This window comes from Aethina tumida, chromosome 2 (assembly GCF_024364675.1).
Source record: "Aethina tumida isolate Nest 87 chromosome 2, icAetTumi1.1, whole genome shotgun sequence".
Classification (NCBI taxonomy): Eukaryota; Metazoa; Arthropoda; class Insecta; order Coleoptera; family Nitidulidae; genus Aethina; species Aethina tumida.
Genome location: NC_065436.1, coordinates 17,022,945 through 17,043,922, shown reverse-complemented (window position 1 = coordinate 17,043,922; position 20,978 = coordinate 17,022,945). Strand labels below are relative to the sequence as shown.

The 20,978-nt window shown below is 28.9% G+C and overlaps 1 protein-coding gene across 2 annotated transcripts in view; it reads left to right on the top strand.

The window, feature by feature from the left end:
• The window catches only part of LOC109595878 (epidermal growth factor receptor), an 80,877-nt gene that overhangs the window by 24,926 nt on the left and 34,973 nt on the right, over positions 1-20,978 (top strand). The window contains exon 1 of one of the 2 annotated variants that reach the window (XM_049962489.1): positions 13,836-14,022. The exons of the other annotated variant lie outside the window; for it this stretch is intronic. The gene's annotated coding sequence lies outside the window, so the exon portion shown is untranslated. Of the gene's footprint in view, positions 1-13,835; positions 14,023-20,978 lie in introns of those variants that run through there. 2 annotated transcript variants of the gene reach the window in all.

Below are 20,978 nucleotides of genomic sequence, written 5' to 3'. Positions count from 1 at the left end.
TAACTTTAAATGTACTTACTATGACTTATTTTTTGCTTGAAGGATTTCAAAATTTTTCATTGTCACATAATTTTTGTGTTCCTTTAAGATGGGTAACAAGTTTTCAGCGCCCTCTATATCTTGTAATCTTGACTAGTCCCACAGTCTACTGTTTTACAGTTACTCATGTATATTACATTGGTAGATGGCGCTCAGAAGTAGCCTTCTGTATTTCAGAACTTGTCCGAAAGATGGAGCACCATATTAATATATCAAAATCTTCCATATCGGATTCGTCCACACTGGAGGCTCGGAGTAGTACGTGCAGATGTCGCTGATGTGTTATATAAAATATTTGGCGCTAATTCTGTATTAGTTTTTAGCGATTTCTAGTTTTTATTCGTCATTCAGCGGCAAAAAGTCATAGGACATAAATTTTAAAACCTTTCTAGAAACAATAAGCTACAAATGCTAGATTTTACAAGACATATACCCTTAAATTAATGAATATACGTTATTAGCTCGTTAAATTAACTGAATTTGCATGTTTTTGTGGTGACGTAATCAACATTGTTGGACGGAAATTATAAGTTTTAAAAGATTTAAAATTGTTTCCTTTTTATAATAACCTTATTGAATTAATATCATTTTTTATGACCATAGAGTGTTCGAATTTTTGAATCAGTTTTAAATAATAATATTTCATATGTTGTATGTTGAATTTTAAAAATATTTTGAAGTGTTTTAAACATAAAAAAATAAATTTATTCAAGCGTCTGTCGCCTCCGAATAGGCAAGATATGAATCCAAAAACACTTTTATATATAAATTTTTATTATCACAATATGAACTGTTGTCCGCTTCTCAAATTACTTTCAACTATTTATATGACCCTACATCTGTTTTTTCATCGGTTAACATAAAGTTTTATTATCACCCAATCATAAAATAACCGACGTCCATAAAAATATTTCGACGCAACCTCCTTCAGTAATAGATCTGGTTCCTGCCAAAAATTATTAAGACCCGTCCATAAAACTCGTCAACAAGTGGTAAATTCAAAAACCAGTTCCTGATTGTCAACTGTCACCAGAGACCACTTGCTGTCGAGATGTTTAGTGAAATTCGAGTGAGCTTAAAAAGTTGTTTCGTTTTCCTGTTGCGCACGCGCACACACCCACAGAGATCACCGCAGTCTGTTCATTTCAATAACTTACGCCCACTTTGCACTATTTCTAACCCAGTTAACGTAATTATTTCCGGATATCACGGCTTATGTTGCTACTGGACACCGTGGAATCTGAGAGGCCGATGAAAATCGGGCCAATGCAATATAAAAAAAATTAAGTAGCCCGTTTTTTCAATAAATTTTGTAGCTGGCTGCCTTTTATTTAAGAAAAATATATAAATATTTCTATTCATAGGGTAAACGGGTTTCATTTCGACGGGCGGCGAACGAAGGTGAATGCAACAGCCATACAAATCGTGTAAAATAATAAATCCAGCAACACAGCATCTCGTGTTGCCGTGATATTCAACATCCATGCAGCTCGTGATCGTTTTTGTTGTTGCCGCGTTCTACGTCGGTCACTCACGAAACTCAACATGCTACAATATTATTTTATTACTGCGAAGCAGGACCGTAACGTCTTACCATCATCACAGACAAAAGCTTTCTGAATAAACAAAAGTTTCTACTTCAATTTACTAAATATTTAGTATTAAATAATTTTGTCAACTCGTATTTTTTTGGGTTGTGTCAGGAACAACTTCCATTGGTTTTTTAAGGTTGTTTCTTCACCATATATTAATGTTTATTAATATTCTTCAGTCTCCTATAAGAGATATTACAATATAAAAAGTTAAAAGTGTAACATTTTAGGCAGATTATTGTTGATTATAATAGCTAGGACAAATAAATTTATAACTATCAAAATTTTCTTTCAATTTATGCAACATTTCAAGTAAAATACCAAACAATGTGACATCCATAAACATGAATTCAAACGGCCAGCCTCGATTCGAATGCACACCAGTTACATTGTTTGGTTTCCATTGAATTTTTATGGTTTTTATGAAAAGCAATAATTTATTTGTAGATAGTCCAGGAAGTAACCGGCACGGAGGACATGAATTGCAAAATGTCGATACAATTGATAATCTCTAACAAACAATAATCCTTACACATAAAATTTAATGGAAACAATAATTCTTAGTTCACAACTGTGTTTCGATTAACTTTTGCTGTCTATAGAAAGTAAATTAATTGCGAACTTAAAATTTTTCCGTGCATTCTATGACATTATTGTTTATAAAACATACGCGAGCGCAAAGCCAAGGAACCTGAAGAATGTTCGTCGGCAATCAGTCGCTCAGTTTTATGCTTTATTTGACCTCCATTAACTTTTCATACCTTGGAGATATCGATGCTGGATAGCGTTGCGAACCTGGTACATGTCAGAAAATAAACTCGAACCAATTGTAATAACATTTTTGAATTGTTGCCAGTGCTATTGTTTCTAATGCAAAATGTATTTCTAGAAATGATTTATGGCTCTTTCTTAATGCCACTGGCCATTATGCAATATTTTATGGTCGACAGTAACAATAACTTCTCTAAGAAAGCAAAGCGAATTATTAAGCAATTGGATCAAACCAGAAGGTCTGCACATCGTTTTTTCTATATGTGCATTTGTCTATTTTTAATTCGTTTTGTTTATTTTGTATAAATTTATTAATAAATTAAAATTTTAATGAGGTAAAAAATAGGTAATATTAACTTTTACTTTGTCTTTGGTTTAAATAAAAATTGATTAAAAACAATTTATTTTTTAAGTAATTTGGTACAAATGTATAAATGTCACTGTTTTAAATAAGTTAAAAAAAGTTTTTATTTTATTATTTAGCAAAAAATTGATGCAAAATTTCATCTCTAACATAAATAAAAGAATTTTATAGTGTGCAATGAGAATATTAAAATTATAATAGTCTTTGCAAACGATCTATATCACCACATAAAAAATTTGGTTTAATATAAAATCATCACAAAATTATAGAAATACAAAATGTTGTTATTTGTTTCCAGTTTGGTTGAATTTAGACCTACACAAAACGATTGTTAGATAATGACACTATCGCAACTAATTTGAATAATTTTTTGCTTAACTTTAAATTATATAATGAATAGATTGTAATGTCAGAGTATTTTTATCAAAAACATCATTTGGTAATAAAACAAATAGAATGGAATTGGATAAGAAGAATTTCTTGTGTCAACATTTTTCTTCACATTTTCATTACTGTGTTAATTGTTACTAATACTTTTGATTAAATTATATTTACATATAGGTATCAATAATTACTTCAGAAAACATTTTTATTACTGATTGACATTACAGAATATTCTCGTTTCATTCATTATTTCAAATACTTTTAAAATCATACATTTGTCATGGCTAAGAGAACTAGAACTACAAATAAATAATGTCACATATTGATTTTTAATTACCTCAGAAGACATTAATGTAGCCAGATTAATTTAAAAAAAAAAAATAGATCGACAAATATAATTTAGTACTCAAAAATTCTGTACTGAATATTTAGACCCATTGTATCCCTTGGTAATAAAATAAAATTGAAAATAAATAAAATAAGAAGAATCTCGCCTATAAATATCAATATTTTTCACAATATTTTCATTATGGAAAGAAAACAAAAACAGAATTTGTTCAATCAAACAACAAATATAATTTAGTACTCAAATATTTTGCCCCAGACTATCTTCTGGTAATAATATTAATAGATTGGAGTTAGATAAGAAGAATATTGTCTAGAACCTACTCAAAAATTCTATATTGAGTATTTAGATCCATTGTATCCCTTGGTAATAAAATAAAATTGAAAATAAATAAAATAAGAGGAATCTCACCTATAAAATATCAACATTTTTCACAACATTTTCATTGTGGAAAGAATAAAAACATAATTTGTTCAATCAAACAACAAATATAATTTAGAACTCAAGTATTTTGTCCCAGAATATCCTCTAATAATATTAATAGATGGGAGTTAGATAAGAAGAATCCTGCCTAGAAAGTACTCAAAAATTCTGTATTGAGTATTTAGACCCATTGTTCTCCTTGGTAATAAAAGAAAATTGAAAATAAATAAAATAAGAAAAATCTGGCCTATAAAATATCAACATTTTTCACAATATTTTCATTATGGAAAGAAAAAAAAACAGAATTTTTTCAATCAAACGACAAATATAATTTAGTACTGAAGTATTTTGCCCCAGAGTATCCTCTACTAATAATATTAATAGATTGGAGTTAGATAAGAAGAATCTTGCCTAGAAAGTACTCAAAAATTCTGTACTGAATATTTAGATCCATTGTATCCCTTGATAATAAAATAAAATTGAAAATAAAAAAATAAGAATCTCGCCTATAAAATATCAACATTTTTCACAACATTTTCATTATGGAAAGAAAAAAACAGAATTTGTTCAATCAAACAACAAATATAATTTAGTACTCAAGTATTTTGCCCCAAAGTATTCTCTGGTAATAATATTAATAAATTGGAGTTAGATAAGAAGAATCTTGCATAGACAGTACTCAAAAATTCTGTATTGAGTATTTAGACCTATTGTATCATTTGGTAATGAAATAATCTTGAAAATAAATAAAATAAGAAGAATCTCCTCTATAAAATATCAACATTTTTCATAACATTTTCCTTATGGAAAGAATAAAAACAGAATTTGTTCAATCAAACAACAAATATAATTTAGTACTCAAGTATTTTGCCCCAGAGTATCCTCTGGTAATAAAAATATAATAAGATTGGAATTAAATAAGAAGAAACTTGGCTAGAAAGTAGCAACGTTTTTCGTAACATTTTCATTACTGAAAGCATGTACTTTCGAAATTTTATAGTTTCATTCATTCGTACAACTATTTTTGTACTTACATATATTTTGCATGTTTATAATTTGTCGAGGTGATTATCACGAGAAAATGTAGAACACAAAGAAGAAATATAAATGACTTGACTTGTCAATTTCTAATTGCTCCAGAAGACTAATATAGCCAGATTAATTTGAAAAACCTAAAACAATAAATATAAATCAGTACTATCCTTTGCCACTTATTAATTTCTAATTGTTTCAGAAGACAGATTAATATAGAAAAATAGAACAACAAATAAAATTTAGTACTCAAAAATTCTGTATTGAGTATTTATAGCAGATCTATTGTGTCTTTTGGTAATAAAATGATATGGAGTTAAATAAGGAGAATCTTGTTGCTGTAAACGAACCATAAACCACACAACGAATTTGTATTGATATAAAATCATCATAAAATAATCGAAACGTAAAACGTTGTTTGGTTTCTAATTATGTCGAATTTAGACCTACACAAAACGATTCGTAGAAAATGACACTATCGCATTATACGCGATTTAATTTTTTCAGCTAATTTGAATAATGTTGTGCTTAACTTTAAATTATATAATGAATAGTCTGGTATGGCAGCGGCGCCATGCCAATGTTTTGCCAAGAATATTTTATTTCTAGCTATAAATATGGGTAATTGCTATGTGCTTGTTATATTAAGCGTTCCTCGAAAATTGACTGCTAAGTAGGCATTTAACTGATCTAAACGACGAATAAAATTGTAAAATTATACGTTTCTAGTTTCGGTCAATAGTTTAAATTCCCCAACGCCATATACGATTCAACGCAGCAATGGCTTTTCGTAAATATGATAACACAGACACATACAGCCTATTGAAATATATCACATAATAGTAAAATTGGAGGTAGTTTTCTTGTAACGTTAACTTGCAATTCTTTGCGGCATTTCCGGTTACCCAAATTCTGGTGGGCGAACTTCAAACGTAGAAAGTATTTTTTACGAATATGTGTGGGATTAAATTATGTTTTTTTCAGTTCGTAGAAGTGATTTCAAAAGCAAATGCTTCGTGCACCGTGTTTTCCTTACACTTCGACTCTGGTTTTGGTTTAATTAAAAAACACCGATACCTGTATGTACGAGTAATCCTCCTGACTCGTTTAAAATCAAGGCTGAGGCAGTGTTTTAAACTTTAGTAATCACGAAATATGACTATAATCCCGCCAGACGGTTCATCCATTTGTGTATACCACAAAGTGTGCACTTAAAGCAAGGAATTCCAGCATCTGCTCCTTAATTTATGTCAAATACTTCTCGATCTGACATTCAGCCACGCAGCGGTGCATCGTGGCAAGACCTCAACGATAATAACTAATAATCAAGAATGTACGAAGATGCCGCCGTTTAAATTGCAAAGTTGCTGTTTTATAGCGGTACACACGCTACATTGTCAAACTTTACGATTTCCACGTTAATCGAGCCGATCGAGAGGAATTTAAAAACATCACACCTCAGTGTTATTTGATAACACGTTACATAACACATTTTATCATTGGAATTAATAAGAAAATGATTGTTGGGATCATGTATGCCATGAAAATATTTCGTAACTCTATGTGTTACAACTAGATTGTTCAACTGACAGTGTAATTGTTTATGGGGCCTTCTGCAACACTGACAATTAGCAAACAATTTTATCTCAATTCACAAACACAGACAGTCATCTTTGAATTTGTTGGCAGATGTTTAAAAAGAACAAGCAAACACACACGTGTGACCTGAACTTATTATAATGTTTGTTGTAAATGATAAAAAATCGTGAGATAAAGTACAACATTCATGAAAAATGCCGAATAAACCAACAAATTAAGTACAGAAAGTAACATAACTGACGGTTGGAAATAAATAAAGGGGTGACAGACAAACAGTTTATTCTTTGTGACGTTAATAATTTTGCTTTGTTATTATCAATATTTAAATGCGACGTATCAACGTATCTAATACAGTGTTATTGTAAATCTTGTGGCAGTAAAATCTTCCGCAGTATGTTGGCTTCGATCTTCCAGCAGGCATCTAGTAATTATTAAGTCTGTTAAAGGTAATCCGCCCATGGGCGAGGGACATACGGGGTCCGGTGAGGAAGGAAGGTCACGGACGGTCGGTCGTGTCCAGCATTATAATCAGTGGCGTAACGGCAGTTGGAGAATTCTTCTGCAACGTTCGCGCTACTTACCATACATTTAACTCTTGTTTTGTTATGTCATTGGTTGGACGTCGGCATTATCATACAAATATGGTCCAGATATAATTTCATACACGTTGGAATAGACAAATGGGTTTTTGTTTCGTTTTGAATTTATTTTATGTACAACACTTGGGAGGAGTTAGGTCTTAGGATCATGAGATAATGTAAATATGTTAAATAAGTTTTCTATCTATATAATTTGGTACAAAGGAACGAAATATTTTTAGTAAAAAATCAAAAATATCACGGACCCAGAATATAATATGGAAAGTGAAGAAAAAGTTAAAGTTTAGACGGAAAGATGGATAAGAAGATACACTTTTGTTTATTAAAAATATGTACTTACCAGATATATAGTTTCATTTATTGTTATAAATTCGTTTGATTAAATTATACTTACATATAACATACATACATAAGCCAACTAAAAAAAATTGAACACAAACAAATGAATAGATTTGGATAAGAGGAAACTCACCTATAAAGTATCAACATTTTCAGCACTGGAAGAATGTACGTAACGAAATATTATACTTTCATTCATGTTTAAAATACTTTTGCTTAAATTATACTTACATATACTTTGTAGATTTATATATTTAAATTTGTAATGACTAAGACTACTAGAAACAATAGAACCTACAAAACAAAATAAATAATGCCACTTCTTAATTTCTGATTACTTCAGGAGACAGATTATAGCCAAAATAATTTGAGAAAAATTAAAATTCTTTGAACAAACAAATACTTAAAAATTCTAAGTTTTTTGAGACAGATTATACCTTTGCCAATTAAACTAACAGGATAGAGTTGGATAAGAGGAATCTCGCCTATATAGTATACACATTTTTCATAACATTTTCAGCACTGAAAGTATGTACTTACGAAATATTATAATTTCATTCATTGTTAAAATTGCTTATATACAAATAAATAATAGTAGAATAAATAATGCCACTTGTTAATTTCTAAGTGCTTCTGAAGACAGATTATAGCCAAAATAATTTGGGACAAAACAAAATTCCTTTAAACAAACAAATATAAGCCACAACTCAAAAATTTGGCCAAAATAATTTGAGAAAATTCAAAATTCGTTTAAACAAACAAGTATAAGTTACTACTTAAAAATTCTGAGTGTTTTGAGTATCATTTGATAATAAAACTAATATAATAGAGTTGGATAAGAGGAATCTCGACTATGAAGAATCAATATTTTTCGTACTGAAAGTATGTACGAAATATTATATTCATTATTAAAATACTTTTGTTTAAATTATAATTACATTATATTTTGTAGATTTACGTACATAAATTTGTCATGACTAAGACTATTAAAAACAGTATAACACACAAAACAAAATAAATAATTTCACTTGTTAAATTTTAATTGCTTCAGAAGACAGATTATAGCCAAAATAATTTGAGAAAAATTAAAATTTTTTTAAACAAACAAATATAAGTTACTTCTTAAAAATTCTCTGTTTTTTGACACAGAGCATCATTTGATAATGAAACTAATAGAATAGAGTAAGATAAGAGGAGTCTCGATTATGAGGTATCAACATTTTTCATACTGAAAGTATATACTTACGAAATATTATGTTCATTATTAAAATATTTTTGTTTAAATTATAATTAAATCTACTTTGTAGATAAATAAATTTGTCATGACTAAGACTACTAAAAACAGTAGAACACACAAAACAAAATAAATAATGCCACTTGTTAATTTCTAATTGCTTCAGAAGACAGATTACAGCCAAAATAATTTGATAAAAATCAAAATTTGTTTAAACAAAGAAGTATATGTTACTACTTAAAAATTTTGAGTTTTTTGACACAGAGTATCATTTGATAATAAAACTAATAGAATAGAGAAGGATAAGAGGAATCTCGACTATGAAGTATCAACATTTTTCGTACTGAAAGTATGTACTTACGAAATATTATATTCATTATTAAAATACTTTTGTTTAAATTATAATTACATATACTTTGTAGATTTACGTACATAAATTTGTCATGACTAAGACTATTCAAAACAGTAGGACACACAGAACAAAATAAATAATTCCACTTGCTAATTTCTAATTGCTTCAGAAGACAGATTATAGTCAAAATAATTTGAGAAAATTCAAAATTTGTTTAAACAAACAAGTATAAGTTACTACCTAAAAATTTTTTGAGTTTTTGACACAGAGTGTCCTTTGGTAATAATACTAGTAGAATGTAAGGTAAAAGGAATCTCACCTTTAAAGTATTAACATTTCTCGTAACATTTTCAGCTTTGAAAGTATATTCTTATGAAATATTATAAATTTTTTTGTCCGATTTTGATGATGAATTTTATTTTCAGGTGTATAACATTGTTACGTTTTTTGGTTCAAACCGCACAATGTGGATATAATATTTTAGACATGAAAATTTAGCAATTTTATCTAACTACACCACTGCATTTAGCACCCCCTGAAATGAGTACATACCAAATTTCATAAAACAATTATGCATTTTGTGAAACAATTAAAAATCATTTTTTTACAAAAAAACAAATCAAATATAACACAAATTATCTTATTTTATACTAATGCTTTTAATACCAAAATTTATTTACTGCCACCAACCCACTGTTCAATTCGATGTATTTATTATATCTTTTTCGTAAATTCGTATTTATCTTTATTAGTATAATAACTGAAAAAAAAATTTATTATAATAGGGCAAATTTTATAATACTTACATATATTTTGCAGGTTAAAATACATAAATTTTCGCGATGAAAACAGAATTCTAATAATTCTAATTGGTTCAGAAAACACAGAAAATTATCAAACTCCAAATACTCGAAAACCTGAGAATTTGACCTTTGATTTGATTTCATATATTTTATAAAAGTAACTATTTTCTTCATCTAATGAGTATAGACTGAAACTTTTTTGACAATAAATATAATTTTAATTACTTACCTATAAGTTCCGTTGAGGAGAACTTCTCGTATCATCCTCTCTTTTTACCCAAAATACTCTTCCATTGCCTTGAGATATTTTTAATCATTATTATTAGCTTGAAAATTACTTCGGCACAAGATGAAACGTCCTAGAAAAAAATTTTTAGGACAAGTCCAAAACAAAAACATAAACCTTGTCTAGAAATTTTAATGTGATATTACTTATACTACAATATAGGTACTATCTATTTTTAAACAAATAAACAACACTGTTATAAAAGTACGCAGTACATTACAAGTTTATCAACAAATTCCAATTAAAATTAAAAAAAACAATCTAATTGCAAATACACATTACATAATAATCCAAACTGTACAAATATTACACCAAATCGATTAAAATGTTAAATTGCGTTTCATTACTTTTTGCAATTTTCTGGGATAATCCCATTGGCGGGCATGCGGTTATTAAATCCCATGTTTGTACGAAACGTTTCGTCGGAATCGCTTTTCTTAATAATGGCCTAACGTTTACACTGCACAATTGCTTTTTTTCTATTACCAATCGACAGTTGCGCAAACCGCATGTTACGAAATCCGCAAATCATAACCAACAGATGTTTTAATGAGAAAATATTAAAGTAATTAACCACAAAATTCTCGTCTTTGATTCGCATTAGCTGCGGCGTCTTTTTAAGGGTAAGCAGTAAATTATTGACTGCGGCAATAAACTGTTAAGACTTTTACCATAATGGACTTTATATTTAATAAATTAGTCTCAGCTAAGGTGCAATCCTTTCTTTTGTCAGCGCACAATCAGTTTTAAAAATGTAATATGTGGACTTGTAATTATATTTCTTGGAGCAACACTGACAGGTTTCAAAAACAATCGGGGCCCGGACAGTGGACGTTCGCTTTTAAAAAGTCAATCTATTGTAAGATTGTCATGTAAATTGTGATACTTCGATTCTTTTATAAAGGTAATTTTAACAAAAGTAAACTCATTAAAAACTATGACTAGATAACTAATTAAAATATATGAATATAATTTTTTATTGGGTCTTATGTGTGTTGAAGTCATCAATACCAATTTGAAATTGAAATGAATATTTTTAATTAAGTGTTACGTTGGATATTTAAAATGATGAAATTGTAGTTTAATGACCTAAACAGTGCTTAGAAATATTTTTTAGAAAACTAATTTCTATTTATGTTAGTGTTAATAACAGTGGAAAAATAAGACAAACCGCAGATCTTTAATTCATAGAAATCATTGACGTTGCTAGCCAATGTTATAACTGGTATATTTCTAGTAAAATGTTATTGTGTTAGCTTTAAGATTATGGATGTTGATATTAATTCTTGGTATTCCACAGATTATTTTGTAAATTTATGTTTATACAATGTAAGGATAGTTTTTCAATGTCGCCATAATTTTTGCAGTAACTACGAAAGACATTTACTGATCTAACCTGGTCCAACTACCAGTTTAGCATTTTGTTATTGTATTTTATTTTCCTTTAAAACATGCAAAACATCAGAAATTGGCATTTTATTAATTTATAATCATTAATAATCCTTTCACTTTTTCGCATGGAACACTAGGATGTGAAGCAACAGTTCTATGAATCATAGGCATAAATGCATAACAACATTCCGCCTCTAACTATAACTCCTTAGAATATATTTACATGTGTGCAATTGTATAATGTTTGCTAGTCGTTCATCCACTTTATACACGTATTCACTGAAAGCTACTGATCGCTGAAATTTATTGAATCCACTCTCCAGTCATATTTTTAAAATGTATTTATTTACTTAACCTTATAGTAAATAATTATTGTACGTATAAATTGTCTAGTTATTGACATTTCATACGTGTATTATGTACTGTGTTGTAATATCGTGAGAAACACGGTTTCACCACAATATTTGTGCCCCAATAAGTTCCCCCTTTTCCTCCACGAGACCACGATAATTAGCGGTAATATTACCGCGTAATTTTTTAACTGACTTTACGAATTAAATTTAATTACAGTTGTGTAAAAAAATATAACGCCCACAGTTTCTGAAGAACTCACATTCAGACGAATTCCGAGAATGTTTCAGATCTTCGTAATTTATTTTGGATAAAATTGTTATTTAAATATTACCCAGAATTATATTAATCATTTTTATAAATTAAAACGTTTCTTGGGAGTTATTGCACACCTGTTACTAAATACGGAACAGGTAACAAAAAAAGTAAATTGTTAACTCTGGAAACAATGAGATAATTTCGAGTAATTAGCGAAAACGTAATTATGCACGTTTTTGTTTAAGCACGTTGTTCAGATTTAAATTCTAAACTGGACCTTGGACATTTGCACCAATTTGATTACCGACTTCAACCGATGATTATTGAGTTAATGAGTAACTTATATTAGTTTATTACCTCAAACAACAAAGTGGAAGTGTATAACTAAAATTATTTAATAATGCATATTAATTATATTTTTACAAATTGTTGTGCATATGTGGAAACTAAATGGCTTAATAAAAAAACAGTTATTACTTATGTTATTTTCACAACCTGCCTACATATTTCAGCTAAAACTCATTTGGAATGTTTACTGAAAGTCTCTTTCTTGTTTATTACGTATGCAAATGGTACTTACAAATTATATGATTAATTTTAATCATTGATATAAAATTAAATTTTTGCATAATCTTGTGAGTTATATTTATATCAATAATTTACATACTGAAGAATCTAATTAGATATTAACTGTACATTGCATTGAGTTAAAATTAATATTAGTTGGCATTACCATAACTGAAAACATTGATCCGATTTATCGTTTGATACGGTTCGTATAAAATTAATAATTTTGCATACGTATGCAAATAACTTACCCCAATTTAAAATCTGATAAAACCAAATAAAACACGCATAAATCATTAACCAGTTATCATAACCAGTTAGTTAATAATACGCAAAATAAACGTAAGAATTCATTTATGTACTGATTTAAAATTTAGAAATTCAATTTTTTAACTTGGGTTTGATATTTCGTGTGAATAAATATAATCATAACTTTGATGTTGGTCGTGTTGTTAACATGCTTGTTTCTTTATTCCAGGTAAGCTGACCAAAACGTTATCAGAGGATCTCGGCCCGACTGTTGGAACCCTCTGGAACCCATAACGTTACCACAAAACTCCACGTTAACATGACTTTGATGCATTGGCTGTTTCGGAACAGATGTTTCGAATTGTCTTAAATTAATTAACATATAACCTTTCAATGACAATTGAACAACCGAATTTGTTTGAAATGGATGATCATAATCACAATGTGGTTATCACATTATTATTATTAGTAAATGTATATTTTTTTTGTAAACAAAGATTAACTTATTTCTTTGTAAAGTTTATCTTTGGTATACACAAAGCATTGTTTAATTATAATTAGCCTACTACTTACTATCTTATGTACAATTGTAGTGATATAGGTTTAATGAAAATGTTTGTGATCATGACATAAGTCAGGGAGTAACTTCTAATAACAATTATAAGAGTCGGTATTAAAAGTTATTCTTTATTTAATATAATAATGTATCTCTGCAATTCACCTTAAACTTTATAATTTTGGAAATCATTTTGTAGTATATTCGAGTACCAATTTCTTATGTAGTAGAGATACAATATAGGTTTACTGAAGATGTTTGTAATAAGTTATATTTTTAGTATAAGGAGTAACTATAGGTCAGATTTTTCAATATAATTTTTTTTAATGTAACGTGGACTGTTTTATAAGATGTAAGATGTATGTAAATTAGTTTATTATACTTTTGTAGTAGTCTATATTTTATCTGTGAAATGTTTATGAGACGAGAACATTTCAAGGAACACAAGAATTGGACTGATCAAACAATTTCTGGAAATTTTATAAGGTAAGATCACTTTGTTTATTTTTATCTCCCCTTCTTTTTTAAATGTCTCCCTGTTACATGGTGCATTTTAAATCAAATAAGAATTTATGTGAAGGTAAAGGTAAATATGTATTTTTTAAAGTAAGTAAATTACACAGATGTTATTGTTTACTTAGTTTATGTCGTCTGGACGATAAGAAGGATAAGAGAACTCACGCTTATAAAGAAAACAGTTTTCGTCACATTATTGAAAGTACTTACAAAATTGTTACAAATATTATTGATTGAATTGAACACCCATAATTAAATAAATAAAGGCCATGAGACGATAAATATACCGAATCGGCCCCAGAAAGTGTTCGGGCTCATAATTTCAGGGAATCTTAGTACTAATAAGATACTTCGATAGTGCGAGTTTCAGGTCTTTATCTATAACCGTTTCTGAGTAAATCGAAAATACTGAAAATTAGAAAAAAATAATTTTCTCAGCGCTGTGTGAATCGATTGATCTAGATGCCGGATATGTTTTGGGGGACGATTGTAGCTTTTCGGAAAAAAATGAGAGCTATTTCGGTTCACAAGGACCTTAAAAAAAATGAGTTTATTTTCTTAATTTCAATTTTTAACCATCTTACGATTACGACACAATTATGAAACTATTTTTTTTGAATTCCTCGTCCAATTTCCGATGAATATATGAGCTTTTGGAATTTTTAAAAATGGTACGCCATATTGAAAAAAAATAAAATCCATTTTTTTTTGCTCAAAAATCGGGATTTTTAATAATTTTACTCTTGAACTGATATGATACGGAACTTGCTTGATTACTGAGCTGGTGAAAACAACAGAAAAAATCCAGTAAATATGTAAAGTTGTTCATCAGGTATTCGAAAATCATCCATTTTATCAAGAAGTGTAGAGTCACATTCAACAGCCAAACTTTCCATCATTTTAGATAACTCAGAAGATCTTAAATTACTCCAATTAGAATAAACTTTTAAGTGGTTCAAATTCTCTGTATAAAAGCGTTTTTTTATGAGATGATCGCTGCAACATCGATTCCCATTCGGAATGAAAATTCTTTTCTTAATAAAGCATTGCATACGGCCATCTTGAGGAAGAACTTCTAGATTTGGATTAGATCTGTGAGTTACAACAGTTCTCTTAATTTGAACTTCGAGACATTCTTCTGTATCATCATCACATACAACATCTAAATTGAATGATGAATCATCAGTGCTTGACTCATCTTCCACCGATGTTTCCTGATCCTCATCTTCAAGTTTCGTTTTCTTATATTTTTTAACACGACAATTAGAACACAGAATATCACCGACTGCAATTGGACCCTCAAAAGCAGCTGAGAACTCTTTAGAATCTTTATCAGATTTTATATATTTTGGAGTACCTGTTTTTTTTTAAGAATTTTAAGAACAAATGCAATACTTGAAATTATTAGTTTTAGGTGTCGACATATTTTCACTTAAATAATAATATAGTCAAATAAAAATAATTATTAAATATAGATAAAAATACAGCCAATACTTCTTTCGAATGTCAACAGTCAATAATTTTAACATTATCTACAGATGGTGAGTTTTCATAAAGAAAACAAAAACAGTGTTACCTGGTTTGAATTACAGTTCTATCTTGTGGTCGTTAAATTAATTAAATATCGATACAATAGTAATGTATACTGATTTTATTATTACAGTGATTAATAAAGTTTATAATAGTAATTAAGTAGATTAAAAAAATATTTTGATATGAGTGTATCTAATTTTTTCTGTTGTGTTCACAGCTCAGTAATCAAATAAGTTCCGTATCATACCAGTTCAAGAGTAAAATTATTAAAATCCCGATTTTTGAGCAAAAAAATGGATTTTATTTTTTTTCAATATGGCGTACCGTTTTTAAAAATTCCAAAAGCTCATATATTCATCGGAAATTGGACGAGGAATTAAAACAAAATAATTTCATAATTGTGTCGTAATCGTAAGATGGTTAAAAAATGAAATTAAGAAAATAAACTCATTTTTTTAAGGTACTTGTGAACCGATATAGCTCTCATTTTTTTTCCAAAAAGCTGCCATCGTCCCCCAAAACATATCCGGCATCTAGATCAATCGATTCACACAGCGCTGAAAAAATTAATTTTTCCTAATTTTCAGTATTTTTTGATTTACTCAGAAACGGTTATAGATAAAGACCTGAAAGCCCGATATCTTTCTGGAGCCGATTCGATATTTTTATCGTCTCATGGCCTTTATCATGAAAAAATTCTTGTAAAAATGGTACTTATTTAATTCCTCCTTAGAACTCAAATGGATAATTTACTTGTTAATTGAATTCCAACAGGAAATTGAGTTTCATAGAATGCTAAACTATTTAAACAATAAAATCGTATTGAACAAAGTACGGACAGCGTAAAATAGTTGTAGTGGTGTCGTACCGTACGTGCAAATAATGGTGAGAGAGCTCGGTCGGTATTTTTCGAGCGGCAGTGTGATCACGCATGGCGTGCAATTCGTGACTTTTCGATCCAGATAGCAGTGATCTGCGCAAGCGAAGAGCCGGCGGGGGTGGAAGGTATCGTTGCGAGACTCGTTATCAACGTGACTATGAGGCGCATCGGTCCAACGTATCGCCGTACCTTGACCAGTGGCGCGTCGTGGTACTCCACGGACGCCACCGGTTTGGCGCCCAACCAATCGACCATTGTAAAACTATTGGTAAAAAATTGGTACCCTCACCTGTAACAATTTTTATGACACGTTTTTCTTAAGAATCTGTAATATACTTCTATTTCCAATTGTTAGGGAATATTTACTCGTCTGTTTAGTACCGGATCTCGGAATTTGAGGTACCTAACGTAGGCACGGACATTAAAGATAAATGTTTGACCACCACTTATCAAGTACTCCTGAAATCACCACAAGGAAGTGTTAATTAGTGGTTGCGGTTATTGAATTGATTACGGGCCGGCTACGCTGGTGATTTTTTACTTTGTTACTTATCTCCGCAACTATCGGGTACGGGAACAGACAAAGACCGCCACGAGACAATGCGAAGGCCGTTTAATGAAACTGCTTTTTTCCAAAAAACGAATACCAGAAATCGGGATGCCTCAGATACTTACCGAAGATTACCGTGCAGCGGTCTGCGTTATTTAGTTGTAAGTTACATTAATTAGCTAAGGTAATTGGATGGAGGCAAAAAACTGTGCTGCGCTTTCAGATTTGTGCGATTCACGGAAAAAGATTAACAATTTTCGGCAAATTTAATTGCATTAAATTTTACAGTTCGGTAATTTTGGGATTAAACTGATTTCAGATAAATTATAAGTAGGGTCTTATCTCTTTCCCATCTGTGTTTCGCTGGTTTAAAGCCAATTTTGTATAACAACAAATATAGGGTGTCTCATAACTTATCAGAAAATATTTAACCAGATATGCGCTTCTAAATAACAAGTAGATTTCTTAAAAAAAATCTAATAAAAGTCCAACAAGAAAGGAGGTAAAAAACGTTAAAGTTTGTAACAAACTTTGTTTTTCTACTTTTTTATACAGTTTTTACTTCTTAATATTTTCATTTATTGTAACCCAAACAATTTTTATCTCGTTTTCTTTTGATCTTTTAGTAGATTTTTTTAAGAAATACTTTATTATTCAGATGAGCATATTTGGTTAAAAAATTTCGGATAAGTTATGAAACACCCTGTACAGTAGTGGTCAGAAATATTATATTTTATTTGAAATAATTATACTATATTCTTTCTACAATTATTCCTTTTTATTAAATCAAAATAATGTTAAAAAAATGTTAATATTTTGGCCAAGTATATTCAATGAAATATTGAAATTAAATTTTACAATTCTTTTCAGTTAATAACCACAATTCATCTAAATTTGATGGTTTTTGGTGTTATATGTTAATTGAAACTTCATGTCATTTCATATTTTTTATTTTTCATTTAAAATAATTATACTATATTCATTCTACAATTATTTCTTTTATTCCTAAATCAAAATAACACATATAAAAAATATATAATTTAATAAAAATTAAAAAAGATATAATATGTTGGACAGGTATAGATTCAAAGAAATATTGAAATTAAATACTACAATTTTCTTGAGTTAATAACCATAATTCATTAAAATTTGATGGTTTTTGGGGTTTTAATTGAGACTTCTTGTCATTCTATAATTTTTATATTTTAATTGAAATAATTATATTATATTCTTTCCACAATGATTCCTTTTATTCCTAAATAAAAAAAACATAAAAAATATATAATATTTAATAATAATTAAAAAATGTTAATATTTTGATCAGGTATAGATTCAAATTGAAGTTGAAATTAAATTCTACAATTTTCTTCAGTTAATAACCACAATTCATCTAAATTTGATGTTTTTTTGTGTTTTAACTGAGTCTTCATGACATTCCATAAATTTTATATTTTATTTGAAATAATTATACCATATTCTTTCTACAATTATTCCTTTTAGTAAATCAAAATAACACATATAAAATATATATAATTTAATAATAATTTAATAAAACTGTTAATATTTTGGTCAGATTAGATTCAAAGAAATATTGAAATTAAGTTCTACAATTCTCTTCAGTTAATACCCACAATTTATCTAAATTTGATGGTTTTTGGTGTTTTAATTGACACTTCATGTCATTCCATAATTTTTCATTTGTATTTGGATCCGGATTGTTTGCTGGACAATCTAGAATTTCAACATGATTATATTTTAAACAATTTAGATATAAAATTTTGATCATTATCGTCCATAAAAATCCATGTAACTGAAAAATTATCGTTGAAAAATGGTTTCATTACATCCCTCCATACATGAAATGGTCCATTTTATCAATAATTTTCTGTTATGGTCATATACCATGCCAAGGGACCATGATAAGGGTAGAAACTCCAAACCCTAATATTTCCTCCATCACGTTTCAAAGTTTTTTTAGTGTATTTAGGGTCCAAAGTTTTATTTACTAACATCCTATTTTATTGGACTTGGATTCATCACCCCAAAGTACTCTTCGTCAAAATTTTGGAGGATAGTTATAATATAATGTATAATTTTTATACAAACTTTATTTTTGATTGAATATTCTTTTTTGATAGTTTCCCTCTTTTTTGGAATTTTATGTTTTATTCTTTCCACTGAAAATCAATAAAATAATATAAATCTGACTAAGAATAGATTCGTAACATTAGAAGTTAATAGTGCCAATTTAATATATTTAAATGTGCAGTTTCTTTGGCCAAACAAATCAAACTAATGTGTACATTTAAAGTACCATAATACCTTCACTATTTTTAATAAAAATCAATAAAACTCTATGACTGGTTAATATTTCAATTAAATTCTTTTGTAAAATATCTTAACAAATTGTTTAACTTTAAATTGGCCACCACTGTATATGTATTCAAGTAAAAAAATTATTATGGTGTTTATTTGTAATTTAACTCTTGAAAATATTTCAACATTCAGCATTTTTTCATTTTCTTTTAAGATGATTAAATAAATATTTATGATTATTTATACAAATAATTGATAGATTCATGTTTGAACTTGACTAATCTGAGGTTGAGAGCTGAGGCCATTTAAAGTAGCTTTAAAATCTGTGTTATAATTTAAATTTTGGTGTTTCGAAAGTTTTTACAAAAATAGTTTTATGCCCTGAATATCTCCCCACTGAATTATTTTCTAATATTGGAATCTCCGGATATCCGCAATGTTATCGGTATTTTTACAGTAATCGTGCATTATTCCGACGTGTTTACAATAGTCAGCGTACCATGAAGAGAATATGCATTTAAATTTATTCAACTCAAACCAAAAAATATGGTCCAAAAATGCAATAAATATTCCCCACATTAATGAATCCGAACCGACAATAAATAACTGGGCATACCCAGACCGAAACCTTAAAAATTTTTATATAAATTCTACGAAACATTCATATAAAATACTCCGTCCGAGATACGTAAATAAATTATAAAAAATATTAATTTAATAATGCGAGTGCTGACAGCATTCTGTAGTTTTAACTATCCACAGAACAAGTTTTTAATCTTGTGTCAAAGTTTAAATTTTAAGGTATAAATTCAAAGAGATATGGTCTCTCGGTTTTAACCGAAAATATGTCATTTAACAGCGTTCCTGTTGAAATTCTTTACGGTGCAGATTTACATACGAGATAAAAAACGGTTTTATACGCATTCATAATTTAATTGTTAAATTTAATTTAGGAATTCCCGACACGAAACGCTTATTTATTTGTGAATACGTCCGCAGTTAATTTGCGAAATTAATGCTGCCAGTGGATCATACCTTAAAGACCCCCGCCGACATTGCTGTTAAATTAAAGAACTGGTACATAAAGTGTTCGAATTTATTAACACAATAGTCTTGATAATATATATAAAGGTGCTTTTTCAAAAGTGCATATACAATCTGTATGTTATTATTATTTTAATAAATACGTTTTAGTGGGTACCGAATGGTACTACAATCATTATTGAATTATTTCAAGGACTTCTCCTAACATTCACTTAAATTTGATTAAATGATGTTTCATATTAGTTATTACTATAAAAATGTTATTAGGAAGAAGTCATCGGGCATGTTCAGTTAATAACCACAATTTATATAAATTTGATGGTTTTGGGTGTTTTAATTGAGATTCCATGTCATTCCATAATTTTTCAATTGGATTTGGATCCGGATTTTTTGCTGACCAATCGAGAATTTCAACATGATCTTTTAAACAATTTAAACGTAAAATTTCGTCCATAAAAATCCATGTAACTGGAAAATTATTATTGAAAAATGGTTCCACTACATCCCTATATACAGGAAATGGTCCATTTTATCAATAATTTTCTGTTATGGCCCTATACCATGCCAAGAACCAAAGTTTTTGTAGTATATATAGAGTCTGGT